The sequence below is a fragment of the Neofelis nebulosa genome, chromosome 13 (genome assembly GCF_028018385.1).
Source record: "Neofelis nebulosa isolate mNeoNeb1 chromosome 13, mNeoNeb1.pri, whole genome shotgun sequence".
Taxonomy (NCBI): Eukaryota; Metazoa; Chordata; class Mammalia; order Carnivora; family Felidae; genus Neofelis; species Neofelis nebulosa.
In genome coordinates, this window is record NC_080794.1 from 66499946 (window position 1) to 66513952 (window position 14007).

At 51.6% G+C, this 14007-nt stretch overlaps 1 protein-coding gene across 11 annotated transcripts in view; it reads right to left on the reverse strand.

Moving 5' to 3' along the window:
- SH3PXD2A (SH3 and PX domains 2A) overlaps nucleotides 1–14007 on the reverse strand; it is a 241405-nt gene that overhangs the window by 72730 nt on the left and 154668 nt on the right. The window lies entirely within an intron of this gene.

Sequence of the window (14007 nt, forward strand, 5' to 3'; positions counted from 1 at the left end):
AGCAAGGGACTCAGGACCAATATTCCCAGGGCTACAAAAAGTGCAATGTCTTGTTTCCTCCAGACTGGACTCTTGCTTTCAGATGATCAGGTTATTAGTTTTTTTTTAACATTTATTCATTTTTGAGAGAGAGAGAGAGCAGGGGAGGGGCAGAGAGAGAGAAGGAGACACAGAATCCGAAGCAGGCTCCAGGCTCCGAGCTGTCGGCACAGAGCCCAACGCGGGACTCAAACTCACAGACTGCAAGATGGTGACCTGAGCTGAAGTTGGACGCTTAACTGACTGAACCACCCAGGTGCCCCAACTGCTGACTATTTAATGAGCATCTGCCACGCGCACAGTAGGGCACCCTTGGCTATGACAAACCGACTCTCTACCATCTGTCTCCAAGCTTGGGGGGGCACAGGGGCACGAATATTTACCCAGGCGTTCCTGTCTGCATCAGGAGTCATGTGGGTTTGGGAGGGAGGCAGTGTAGCTGCCTGGCACTGCCAGGGCTGCCCTTCAAGTGTCTCCTCATTCCCTGAGGCTGCAGAGAGCCAAGTGCAGGGCAGGCGGAGGCCAGACACAGCAGGGTGCACCCCAGGTGGAGGTCTGTGGGGGGCGATGCAGCAGGAAAGAGTCCTGAAGGCCTCACATCTATAATGAGAACCCCCTCTGGGGTAAGAATCACAAGGCTGCAGCTGACATGTGGCTGGACACTGCCATCGACTGCAGCGGGACATGGGTGGGGATGAGGGGCTGGGGGCCAAGGCAGAGTTGACGCCTGAACTGAGACTGAGGATAACCCACTTTCCAAGGGGTGCCAGCCTCCCTCATCTTGCCCTGGGAAGGATCTCTGTAATGTTCACTGACCGTGTCAGCTGGCTCCAGAATATCTGCCCAGTGCTACGGTCCTAGCAAGTATCTGGCACACAGTAGGTGCTTAATCACAATTTGTTATGAGTCTCTCCAATCACATCTGAAGTTCCTTCAGGCTCTTATCCTGGTGAGCATCCTTGCAGCACCCTGAACACTGTAGGTAGTGCCAGTAAGTCTTGAGTGGCTGATGGAAGGGTACATACTCACTGCACTCAGTCCCAAGGGCTTTGTGGGGAAACGGAGGCCCAGTTTACCTCACTGACCTGGGGTCTTCTTGGCACCCAGGGCCCTGCATATTCTCTAGTCCAGGTTTTGCCTTCTGAGCCACAAATAGGCCTTCTCAAGACCCTGAGCCTAGCTCGTGCTAGGCAGAGAGGCTCATGGAAAGGCATCCCCTCACTCCACCTCCCCCAGGCCCGGCAGAACATCCCTAAAAGGCTCTGGTCCAGCATCTGCTGTAAAGCCCTTCAAAGAGATTATTTTAAAAATGTATCCATAACCAATATGGTCTATGGCAAGATGGATGTTGCAGGAAACAGGCGTCTGAGCAAGAATTGGCTTATCTATAATGTCTGCTGGGAGCAGGCTCAGCAGGGCTTGGAGCAGCCCCCCACGGTATGTGCCAGGAACCCCTGGGCCTCTCCTCACCCCCATCTGTCTCGTGCTCTGCATGGGTCTGGACCAATCCCCTGAGCTCTCAGATGCCACGTCAACAGAGCAGTGTGTGCATACGCGCGTGCGTGGATGTGTGTGCCTGTGTGCCTGCGCACACATCACTGCTTGGGAAATCCCCACATCTGGCTCACACGTGACCAGGCTATTCCCAGAAGGCACAACTGGGAGGGCCAAGAGGACAGCGGTCAGGAGTGTGTGAGCTCTCCGGGGAGCACAGAGTTAACCCTTTGGCATCAGAGCTCAGGATCTGTGCTGAACGCTGACCTTCTACCCCCAGTGAAAGTCAGGAAGGAGATCGGTGCTCAGAGGGCTCTGTCCTGGCTCATTATGGAAGTGTGGGAAAACGGGACCATCCTCTGGGTCCCCCTGGTCTTCACTTGTGGTATGAAAGGGCTGCTCTTTCTCTGTCCTGTCAGTCATGGGCAATCACCAAACCGCCAGGGGGACTCGCTGGCTGGATATTCCTTCCCCAGTGGAGATGTCAGTCGGATATTTGGTGCTGGGCACCAGGCTAGGGCAGGCATGGCCCTGGAACTGTATGGAATCCAGATTCATGCTCCTTTCATAGGCAAGGACATGTGTCCCCCAGGGGGCAGCTGGAAGCTAGAGTCCTCCTGATAAGGAAAGGGTCAGAGGAGGCTCTTAGGGCAAATTCTCCCCAGCCCAGGGAAAAGGACTAATTTTATAACTGGAACTTTTTAAGCTTCAACAACTTTAGCAAGTGAGCGGCCATTTGCAACAGCATCTCTTAAGTAGCACCACTCAGTAGGCACTGCGGGCACGTGGATGACAGAAGACGTGGCTCTGCTGATGCCGAGGCTGGCCAGATGTCCTCTGTGCGGCCTCTCTCCCTCTTTTCCAGGCTGACTCATTTACAAACCTCAGAGAACTCGGGGTGGAAAGCCTTGCTCGGCACCCCCAGGCAGGGCTGTGTGCCTCCCAAGGGGAGGCTCCCTCTCACTCTGCCCCACCTCCATCACAACGCTTGGATGTTGTATCAGAACTGCTGTTTACTCTCCTACCTCCTGCACCCAACTGACAGTCCTGAGGACAAGGACCTCATCCTATCCATCTTGCTATCCCCTGACTTCTACTGCAGGGCCTGGGAGAGAGGTGCTCAGGTGTTCGTGGGAGAAATCTACAAGGCAGCCGTGGCAGAGCCAGTGAGGTCTGCTATGGGTATGGCAGGAACCATCTCATCCTAGCTGGGAAGTCTAGGACCAGCATCCACTCAGAAACCTACTTCCTATCAATTTAGCCTTTAAGGGCTCTCCCCCTACCCAGGGGAGAGCTGCCACTGGTGACTAAGCTGTGCATTTAGAGCAGAGAGCAACCAAGGTCATGGAAGCAGCTTAGGAAAGAGCCCTCCTTCATCACAACCCTGTGATCAAATGCAAGTGCGAACGGATGAAGGGCTCTTGGCATTAAAAGGCTCCAGGGAAGGATGGTGCAGGGCAGGGGAGCTGACAGACCAGAAGAACTTGTCCCATTCTGAAAGATCTGCCGCAAGGGGTATGAAAATCTGCATGTTTGCAAGCTTTCCCCAGGGGGCCACCACCAATGCACAAAAGACAGTCTTAGTTTGGTCTCTTGTCATTGGTCTGTTATCACAGCTTTGTAAGGACCTCACCCTCCTGCCGGAAACAGCTAGGCACCCAATCCTGACCCGGATCCAACACTCCAGCCCCCAGACACCAATGGGGTCTCCTACAATGCTGCACCCATTAGCGAGAAGCAGTGTCAGGGGGAAGGATCACCAGGAGGTGACCACTCTTCCTTCTGAGCACAAGGAAGTTAAGGGGAGGGGAGGGGAGGGGAGGGGAGGGGAGGGGAGGGAAGAGAAGAGACTTTGACACCACCTGGTTTCCTCCCTCAGTGCACAACTCCAGTTCTAACATTAGCAAATACATCTTCATACCTTCATATGATGTTCATACATCAACATACCAGGGCATGTTGTGGCAATGACTAGATCCAGGGGCAAAGCAGAGAGATTCAGGGAAAAACACTTTGTTCCCCCCTGCAAATGTCTAATTTTTACTGAAACTTTGGAAAATTTTCCTTTGTCTTCACATTTCAGAACTGACCAATTATAAAAATGCCACGAGCCAACAAAGTTACACACGCCACATTTCTGTTTCTAAACAAAGTAACTTTAGATCAGAAAAAGGTGCTAAAACAATAAGTAATACACATTTCCCCCAAATCTTTGTTTTTCCACTGGCTTCATCATTACTGGAAATGCCTCTTTTGTCACATGTCTATAAACCAAAAGCCGAAGCAAGGAGCACATTATTTTCTGGCTGACGGCTATGGTGGGAAGCATTTCTCTGCTGGACCACAACGTGGGTGTTTCCTACCCCCAAAAAGACAACCTTGTGGAAATAAAAGGCAGATGGAGTCTCGTCACTGCCTCCTGATGAGGCCAGGAGGGAATTCAGGGCTTGGGCAGGCCCCTTAGCCATTCTCCTAGCCCTGACTGCTGGGCCACGGTTCTCTGTCCTCGGACGGGTCCCCCTTTCCCTTGGTGGCCCACCCTCTGCCCCAACTTGGTAGACAACTGAGTGCATCTTCCAGGCGCAGCCCCGTCCAGTCACAGTGCACCACGAGGACACCAATGCTTGTGCAGACTCAATGCCTGTCTACCCCCAACACTGCCATCAACCCACGAGGATGACCCATCTCAAATTCAACTCTGGCTCGATCTCAGAATCTCCAGAGAGCCCATCAAACCTGCACATTCCCAGGCACCACCCCTGGAGATGCTGACTCAGCAGATCTGGACAGGGCCTGGGGACTGGTACTTCAATGAGCAGGCCAAGGACTCTGAAGCACACCTCCGGCCTTTGTACGTGCTGTTCGTTTGCAGACCGTCTTCCTGCTTTCCTGGTAGAGGAAGCTGGGAGACAAGAGCGAGGGGCAGAGAGAACAGCAGGGCAGAGGGAATCAGAGCTAGCAGGGGGGTGAGTGAGGCAGGTGACGCCAGGAGCCCTCCACGTGTGCCCGCCTAACTATGCTTCATGTCCAGGCCACTCGGGCAGCAGGGCCACGCTGACTCTGGCTGGGGGAGTGGCGGCACAGACACACGTGAGCAGCGTGTTCACTTTCTCCATCCCATCACTGCCACATGGGCTGGCTGTGGGGCTGCCAGATCAATCAGCCTCCTTTCATTTACAATTAGTTGGCTTTGAACTCCAGGGTTGACATCAGGCGGAGGACCCGGAGCCATGAAAATAAGAATTGTTTAAAAACACCAGCCCGGGTGAGATGTGCCAGAAGGCGATGCCTTCAGGAGACACGTTCACTTTTGGAACAGTCCGCTGGAGGGTGCCAGGAATATCTTGGCCGTGTTCTCCGAGCAGCCTGGGCCTTTCTCACTGAGGATGGGTGGCTCGGGCAGACCAGAAAGCCTTGGAAATTGCTTTCAAAAGTCTTGCTGATGTAGCCTCCAAGGCTTCCTTTCCAGACTCCTCTCCTGTTCTCTCCTTCCCCAGCCCTCTTTCCACTCCTGTCAGGCTAGACACCTCTCCTTCCCTCAAATTCTTCACCCTGATTCCAGCCTCTTAAGGCCTTGCTCATGCCCAGCCCTCCCACCAGAGGCACCTGCCCACCCCTCTGCTCATCTCTGGCCTCTCTTATCTTGTCTAGCCCTGCCCCCTTCTAGTTGACTCCCACAGCTTGTGGATCACAACCTATGCTGTCTTGCACTCACTGATGAGTCCCTGACAATATCCTCCTTCCTCAGCTGAACCGTGAGCTCCCATGGGGCCTGGGGCCAGGGACCAGCAATCGCTTAAGAGAAATGAAAGCCTCAAGGAAAGCTGCTGCTGTCTGCTGTGACTCTGTCCCTCTTCCTGAGCGGCTGGTGAGCAGATCAGGCCCCAGCCTTGCTCTTTGCCCTACGGGGATCTTCCTCTGGGGGGAGGACAGCCCCAGAGGCCTCACAGACCCACTTTCTCTGCTTTATAATGTCCCTGCTCACACCTCTGCCTAGTTCCAGGGCTTGGTGGCAGTGTGAGACCAGCAGACCAGTTCTGCCCACTCCCACCTTGGACAGACAGCAGCCCCTCTTAGATGCTTCCTCTACAGGAGGCGGGTAGATAAACTTTTCATAGTAGCCAATATTATGCTTTAAGCAAATCTACTTCATTAAAAACCAAATTCATACGGGGCGCCTGGGTGGCGCAGTCGGTTAAGCGTCCGACTTCAGCCAGGTCACGATCTCGCGGTCCGTGAGTTCGAGCCCCGCATCAGGCTCTGGGCTGATGGCTCGGAGCCTGGAGCCTGTTTCCGATTCTGTGTCTCCCTCTCTCTCTGCCCCTCCCCCATTCATGCTCTGTCTCTCTCTGTCCCAAAAATAAATAAAAAACGTTGAAAAAAAAATTAAAAAAAAACAACAAACAAAAAACAAACAAACAAACAAAAAAAACCCAAATTCATACAAAAACAAATGAGGAGTATATTAGTCACACCCTGTAAAAAAAAACCCTTTCCCCTTGTGGCCAGTAAGTTCCCTCTAGATACCTCAGGCGTATTCTCTTGGGGCAGCCCCCATCCCAGTCTGCTAGAGGCCTTCAGAGCCCAAGTCCTGGTCACCTGTGGATCCCTTGGGTCTTTGTTCAAGATGGAACAGACTTCAGTGGAAGAGGTTTGGATCAGGAGGGCCCGATTCAAATCCTGTGTCTACCTGGCTAGGTGACCATGGGCAAGGTCCTTAACTTACCTCTGCTGGTCTATAAAATGAGGACAAGACCACCTGTCCAGGCTGTTACAAGATTTACCAGCAATTATGAGATGGTGCACACCCCATCTTCTCCCATATGACGGGGAGGGGTTCCTTCTGGAGGAGGGAAAACAGCAAGGCTAGTGGTCCCTCCTGTTTGACAGCTGGATACCAGTGGTGCTGCTTCCTATTCACAATAAAAATGGCTTGGGCGCCTGGGTGGCTCAGTCTATTAAGCCGACTTTGGCTCAGGTCATGGTCTCACAGTTTGTGAGTTTGGGACCAGCATTGGGCTCTGCGCTGACAGCTGGAGCCTGGAGTCTGCTTTGGATTCTGTGTCTCCTTCTTTCTCTGCCCTCCCCCGCTCATGCTCTGTCTGTCTGTCTCTCTCTCTCTCCTTCAAAAATAAACATTAAAAATTTTTTTTCTTTAAATGGCTTAACCCTCAGTGAGTGTTGACTGCGAGAGGCACGGTCTGTGGAGTTAACATTTCATATGTAGTAGTTGTATTCAAGCCACAGACAATTGGATGAAGTGCTATCATCATTCCCATTTCACAGACTAGGAAACTGAGGCACAGGGAAGTTAAGGACTTGCTTAAGACCACACAGCTGACAGAGTTGGGACATGAAGCTACACATTCTGGTTCCAGAATCCATGTTCTTAACTGTACAGAATACTCAGCAATGGCGGGGTCTAGGTTCTGTCTCCTCTGAGGCCAGGCCTAGGGCTTGGAAAAGGAAAATACATGTTTCAAGTGGGTCTTTTAACTCGTGGATCAAAGGTAAGACCAACTTCTCACCTCCTTTCAGGATCTATCAAAACTCAAAACAATAACAGTGTCAGCCGCTCTCTTTGGGAGTTTGCTTCGGGCCAGGACCTCTGCTACGATGATCCTTACATTTAATGAGAAAGACGCTATTTTATCCCCCATATTCACTATAGGGCATGAGGATCTGAGGTTAAGCAACTTGCTAGCCACAGAGCAAACACATGGCATGGCTGGGGTTCAAACCCCATACGTCTGACCCCCAAACCTAAACTCTTAACTTCAAGCAACATGCTTCTATGCAATGACCCCAGAGTAACACTGACATCATTAACTTTGCCCAATAATGCAGATTTTATATCAGTAAAATGGAAGTCGGACTGAACTTGCCACATTTCCAAGGAAAAGTATAAAGTAAACAGGATTTCAGGAGGAATATCAACACGTGCCCCAAAGAACAAACTTGAAACACTCTTGAGTAACCTCATTTGCGTTTAAAGTAGCTGCAGGCCCTCTGCCTAGCAAGCATCCCCGATGCCGATGCCGATGCCGATGCCGATGCCGATGCCGGGCCAAGAGGAAACCACAGGATCCGCGGCCGCCTGCCCCCCCTGGTGGTGAAACTCAGATCACCGCAGCCGGGCTGTGGAGAAATGCAGCTTCCAGAAATGGGAGGGGAGCATTGGATCTTTTTCAGGTCTGAGAGGACCCTCTGCTCTGGGGAGCCTGCTCCAGCCCCCTCTCAGCTCCTGCAGGAAGCCAAGCACGACCACCAGCCACAGACCCTCCCTACCCACCAGGCACAAAGCCCTTCACTGCACCACCTCCTTGACCTCTGCACAAAGTCCTTCACTGCACCACCTCCTCTGCACTCTGGGACAGGAGACTGCTCTGACAACCCCTTCACTTTACAGGTGTGACAGCCAGTTTTATGTGTCAACCTGGCTAGGCTACAGTTCCCAGTTATCCCACCACACAGGACTCTAGGTGTTGCTGCAGAAGGTGTTTTGCAGATGTGACAAAGTTCATCTGGGTGGCTCAGTCGGTTGAGCGTCCGACTTTGGCTCTCAGGTCATGATCTCAGGGTTCATGAATTCGAGCCCCACATCGGGCTCTGTGCTGACAGCTCAGAGCCTGGAGCCTGCTTCAGATTCTGTGTCTTCCCCTTTCTCTGCCCCTCCCCCGCTCACACTTGGTCTCTCTCTCTCTCTCAAAAATAAATATTAAAAAACAAAACCAGGGGCGCCTGGGTGGCGCAGTCGGTTAAGCGTCCGACTTCAGCCAGGTCACGATCTCGCGGTCCGTGAGTTCGAGCCCCGTGTCAGGCTCTGGGCTGATGGCTCGGAGCCTGGAGCCTGTTTCCGATTCTGTGTCTCCCTCTCTCTCTGCCCCTCCCCCGTTCATGCTCTGTCTCTCTCTGTCCCAAAAATAAATAAAAAGCGTTGAAAAAAAAATTTAAAAAAAAAAAAAAAAAAAAAACAAAACCAAAACCACGGCAAGTGTTGTCGTGCTAGCCAATCCCTATACCTCCTTCAAAACGCATAGTAATATCACCTCCTCTGAAATGCTCCTTGACCACTCCAGCCTCGGGCATACACCCCACTTCCCTTCTGTGTATTTATTTATAAGTCTTGGCTCCACCGGACTGAGGCTCCTGAAGTCCAAGAATTATCTGAAACCATCCTGTACTGTAGTTCAGGCCCGCGTGCTCAGTCAACATCCCTGGATTGAATGCGTACAAGGGAGGACCTCGTAGCCACGGGAAGAACTCTAAACACAGTTTCTTTTGAGGGACATTGTCCTAAAACTTGGGGTGGGAGGGGTAGTGCTCAGTCAATCAGGCCTTGCAGGCAGAGCTGAGGCTTCACTGAGGAGGAAATTTCACCTGTGCACCGTGGCGCCAGGCTGGCCTTGGGTCTCAGACTTGCAAAGCGAGCCCCGACTACTGTGTGACCAATTCCTTGCAAGAAATCTCCTGGTACATAGCTCCCCCTGGGTTTGTTTCTCTAGTTGAACCCCAACCAACACAACAGAACGGTGAGGCCGCTGAGCTCAGTGTTGGGAAGGACCTGCCCAAGGCCACAGGATTGGCAAGTGGGACTGACCGGTGCTCCCCAGCACCCACAGGAACCCCTCGTGCCCCACACCCAATCATCAAAATCCAGCCATGGTGAGGGCATCTCCCCCTGCATTGCTGCTGGAATTCTCATGACCTCTCACCCATCTCCTCTCCTTGTCCACCTCCACACGCCAGGCAGAAGAATCCTTCTGAGATCTAAGTCAGATCATGCCCCACCCCTCCACCCCCTCCTCAGAATCCCTTAATGGCTCTTCATTTCACTTACAGCAGAAGTCAAAACCCTTGAAAAGGCCTCCAAAGGCCTATCTGCACTGGGCTGCTTCCCCCAGCCCCAGCCATCTCTCTGCTCTCACCTCCTACCACCTCGTCCTCCACTATCTTCCACCCTAGCCACAGACCTCCCTACCATGCCTGGAGCAGGCCAGTGTACTCCTACCCCAGGGCCTTTGTACTGGCTGTACCCTTGGCCTGGACGACTCTTCCTCAGGAAACCATGTCACTTCCTTGTTTCCCTCTAACAGGACGTTTTTTTTCCCCCTCCTCAATACTTATTTATTTATATTTATTATTATTTTTTAAAATTTACATCCAAGTTAGTTAACATATAGCATAATACTGATTTCAGGAATAGAATTTAGTGATTCATCACTTACAAATAATACCCAGTGCTCATCCCAAATGTCCTCCTTAATGCCCCTTGCCCATTTAGCCCATCCCCCCACCCAACACCCCGCCAGCAACCCTTAGTTTGTTTTCTGTATTTAAGAGTCTCTTATGGTTTGTCTCCCTCCCTGTTTTTATCTTTTTTGCTTCCCTTCCTTTATGTTCATCTGTTTTGTATCTTAAATTCCACATGTGAGTGAAGTCATATATTTGTCTTTTTCTGCCTTATTTCACTTTGCAAACTCCTCAAGGGCAGAAAGACACATCCCTGTAACCTCAACACCTTACACAGCACTTGGCATACAGCTGGTGCCAATAAGATCTCCAAACAAGCCATGCTTGGTCCTGCTGTTCCTCCTTTGCACAAGTGCTGTCTCTTGATTACCAAAGTTTCCTGTTCTCTGCCCCCAACCAGAAAAAACACTCCTCTTCCCAGATAATGTCCCCTGATGAGGCTGCAATGAGCTCTCTTTCCTGACCGACAATGTTCGTTCATGCACGTATGAACTCCTTGGCCCATTCAACAAGCATCAGGGGACCTGCTATTAATGCAAGCCCTGCAGCGATGGCTTCCCTCTCAAGGGGGTGGGACACAAATAATAAACAAGAAAACCCACAAAGAATTAGAATGTGGTCAGTGATGCACCAGGTGATTTGAGGGGGCAGCTAAACACCGGAAAACTGGGGTTTCTCTGAGGTGACAATTAAGCAGAAATTTTAAGAACGGGCAGCTATGTGAAAGATCAGGGAACAGCATTCCAGGCAGAGGGAACAGCAAGCGTGTAGGTTGTGTGGAGAGAACGAGCTTGTTGTATTTAAGGAATGGAAAGTGACTGGTACGGCTGAGCAGAGACTGTTGGGGGTGGGTGAGCAAAGGAGGGTACCAGCCTAGGGTGGGACAGCAGGCAAGGAGCTAAGCACACAGGGCTTTGTCAGCTGGGATAAAGAGTTTATTCTGGGTGGGATGGAAAGTCCTTGGGGCAATTTAAGCAGAAAAGCACATGAGTTGATACTTGCTTTGAAGAGCTCACTCTAGCTGTGGTGTAGAGAACGCAGAGGGCAAGGGTGCAAGCAGACAGGCTGAAGAGGAAACTGGGGTCTTCCTGAAGAGAAGTGAGCTTCGAACAGGGTGTGATGGTGGAGGATGGGTTGGCAGGGGAGACAAAGGCGGGGGTGCAAGAACCACTTCTTGATGCTGGGCTCGAGCATCAGTGTGGATGGTGGGATGGGGAAGATGTGGGCAGGAGCAGGTTCAGTGGAGAGAAGAAAAGCAGAGAGAAGTCTGGGCTACACTGCCAGTTTGGAGGTCATCGGCCCTGCCTCCTCCAAGAGGCTATAAGCTGCCTGAAAACTTTCGTCCTGTTGCCTCCACCTTCCTCAGGCCTGGCTTCAAGTCTTGGCTCTGCACTCAAGAAGAGATCCCTCCAAGGAAGAGCTAGGGCTTTGGTTACTAAAATGTGAACTGTGACGGCCAGGGAACAGCATCCACGTTCTCTATGCAAGTGCTGCTGGCTGGAGTGACTCCGCGAAGCTTCGTGAGCTTCAATGCAGAGTAGGGTGGAGCCCCGAACAGGGACTCAGATCCTTGCTTTGCCACAGACTGTGGGCGGCCACCCTCTCAAAGCCTGTTTCTCACCAGTAAAACGTGAATCCCACCACCCACATGCAATGAGCCTCTGGGCAGCAAATGAGAAAACATATGCAAGGTTGCCAGCCCATAGGAGATGCTCATGGAATAATTGTAGCTAGCACGCTGGGAGAGCTTTCTAGGTTGCAGGTCATGTTCTAAGCATGCTTACATATGTTAGTGTGCACAACCTTCATTATAACCATATGAGGTGTGTATTAGTGTTCTCCAGAGAAACAGAACAGGATGTGTATATAGAGAGAGAAAAATAGATTTTAAGGAATTGGCACAAGTGATCATGAAGGCTTGGTGAGCCCAAAATCTGATGGGGTGGGCTGGTAGGCTGGAGACTCAGGAAAGAATCACAGTTCAAGTCCAAAGGCAGTCTGGTCGCAGAGTTCCTTCTTTATGGGAGAAGTCAGCTTTTGTTCTATTAAGGTCTTTCTTCAACTAAGTGGATGAGGCCAACCCCTATTATGGATGGTGATCTGCTTTACTCAAACTCCAGTGATTTCATCTCATCCAAAACAAACACCTTGACAGAAACGTCCAGAATAATGCTTCACCAAATATCTAAACACCGTGGCCTGCCGTTGACACGTAAAATTAACTGCTATAAGGTGGGTATGAATATTGTACCCAATGTACAGAAGAGCAAACAGGCACAGAGAGGGTAAGAAATCTGCCCAAAGTCTCAGAGGAGAAAAGTCAGACTTGACATTCCTCCTGTCTGGCTCCAGAACTTTTAACCATGACACTAAGTGGCCATTATCATAAGCAAGCCAACGTAAATTAAATTTCTCTCATCCTTTTCCTGGCTTGAGAGTGGATGGCAGAGAAACCGGGGGAGGCTTTCCCTGGGTGAAGCAGCTTGGGTGGGGCCCTGTCTTATTTAGGAAGCAGCACAGAACCTGAGCTTTGGCGATGGAGGTTGGGGGCACCTGAGAGGTTATCCAGTCCAGCCCTTGACTTTATAGCAGGAAGCTGAGGTCCAGAGAAGGGATTTGCCCAACGTCCCAGTGCTTCAAAAATGATGATGATGATGATAAACTTACACTTGCATAGCAGTTATTATGTTCTAGAAACTATTCCACGTGAACTTGTTTAATCTTTTACGTGTGAGGTAGATTCTACTGTCATCTTCGTTCAAAGAAAATGAGGAAACTGAGGCAGAGAGTTTTTGAAACTTGCCTAAGGTCACACAGAGCCGAAATCGGAGCCCAGGCTCAACCAGTACGCTACAGCTCTAAGGCTCAGGGCAAGTTTCCCGGGTAGCGGGCTGTGACAGAACACAATCCCAGGTGTGCCTCTCCTTCCCAGTTCTCCCTCCTGGGGCTCTGACTGCAAGTGACAGCGGAGGCCATATACAATTCCTCCGGTTCATAATGCGGCCTCAGCCTCCTATTCATGCAGGAAATACCCTCCTGCACTAGGGGGTGGGCATACCCGAGGCACCCCCTGCCCAGCTGACAGGTACATGCACACACACATCTCGTCCCACACCAGACACCTCCCAAACAGGTACACACACATGGACGCAGACTCTAACCAGATACACCCCCAAACACTGGCACACACACCTAAGCACCCTACCAGCCAACACACCCTAATAGCACACAACTATGAAGACCCACACACGTACATACAACCCCACATACACATGTGCCCCCCAATACATAAACCAGGACACAACCTTTCTGGTTCCAATACACATAGAAGCAAACACTTGCATACACAAAACATGCTAAACCATACTCAGAGGCACGCACACCACACAATTACACCTACCCCTATTCACATTCTATCCATCACACATGGGCACACACACCTCTACTGTGTGTAAGACATCTACTGGCCAACGCATTTCAATACAGGTATCTCTCCATGGGAGCCAATAACGTCAGCCACGTGTTTATACATACTCCCACATCCCAGAGGGCCAGAACCCCCAGATGGCTGCCCATCCCCATAACTCACCACCCCCATACCGGCAACACATATGCCAACACAGATAGCTCAAGTCTGCCGCCCCCACCCCCTCACCGCCCAGCCGCCAAACAGCCCTAACTCCTAGGGACCACCCTCCCCCAATTAACTAGGCGCCACCCCCACCTAGGCAGGTGCAGAATCCGCCTCCTCCATCGAGGGAGAATCCTTCTCTGACCCCAGTGGTCAGCGTCCAGCACAGTGTCCGAGGACCTGCCCCGATTTTCTTATTCCCACCCCCTTCACAAACTCTCTGTGGGCCCTGGCACCCGTCAGCCCAATGCCAGGGCCGGTCCGCTCCCTCCCATCCCGGCCTCTGCTGCGACCACCCAGAGCCCCCACCCCTGCAGCAAGGAGAACAAGCTCAGAGCTGGGGGAAGAAGGGAAGGTTTGCGTTGCAGGCGTTAAAAACTCGTAGTCACTCAAGTACGACCCCCTTTTCAGTCCAGGACCCCACCTTCCCACGGGGAAAACCCTGCGTCTCTGTTAACCCTCTCATCACCACCGCACCACGGGAAGCACCCAGGGAGAAGTCAAAGCAGTGCTCAGCAATAGGCACTGCAGCCCGGGGGGAGAGCGGGTAGGATCCGGCTGCCTGGATTGCGGGGGCCCTTCACGAGACA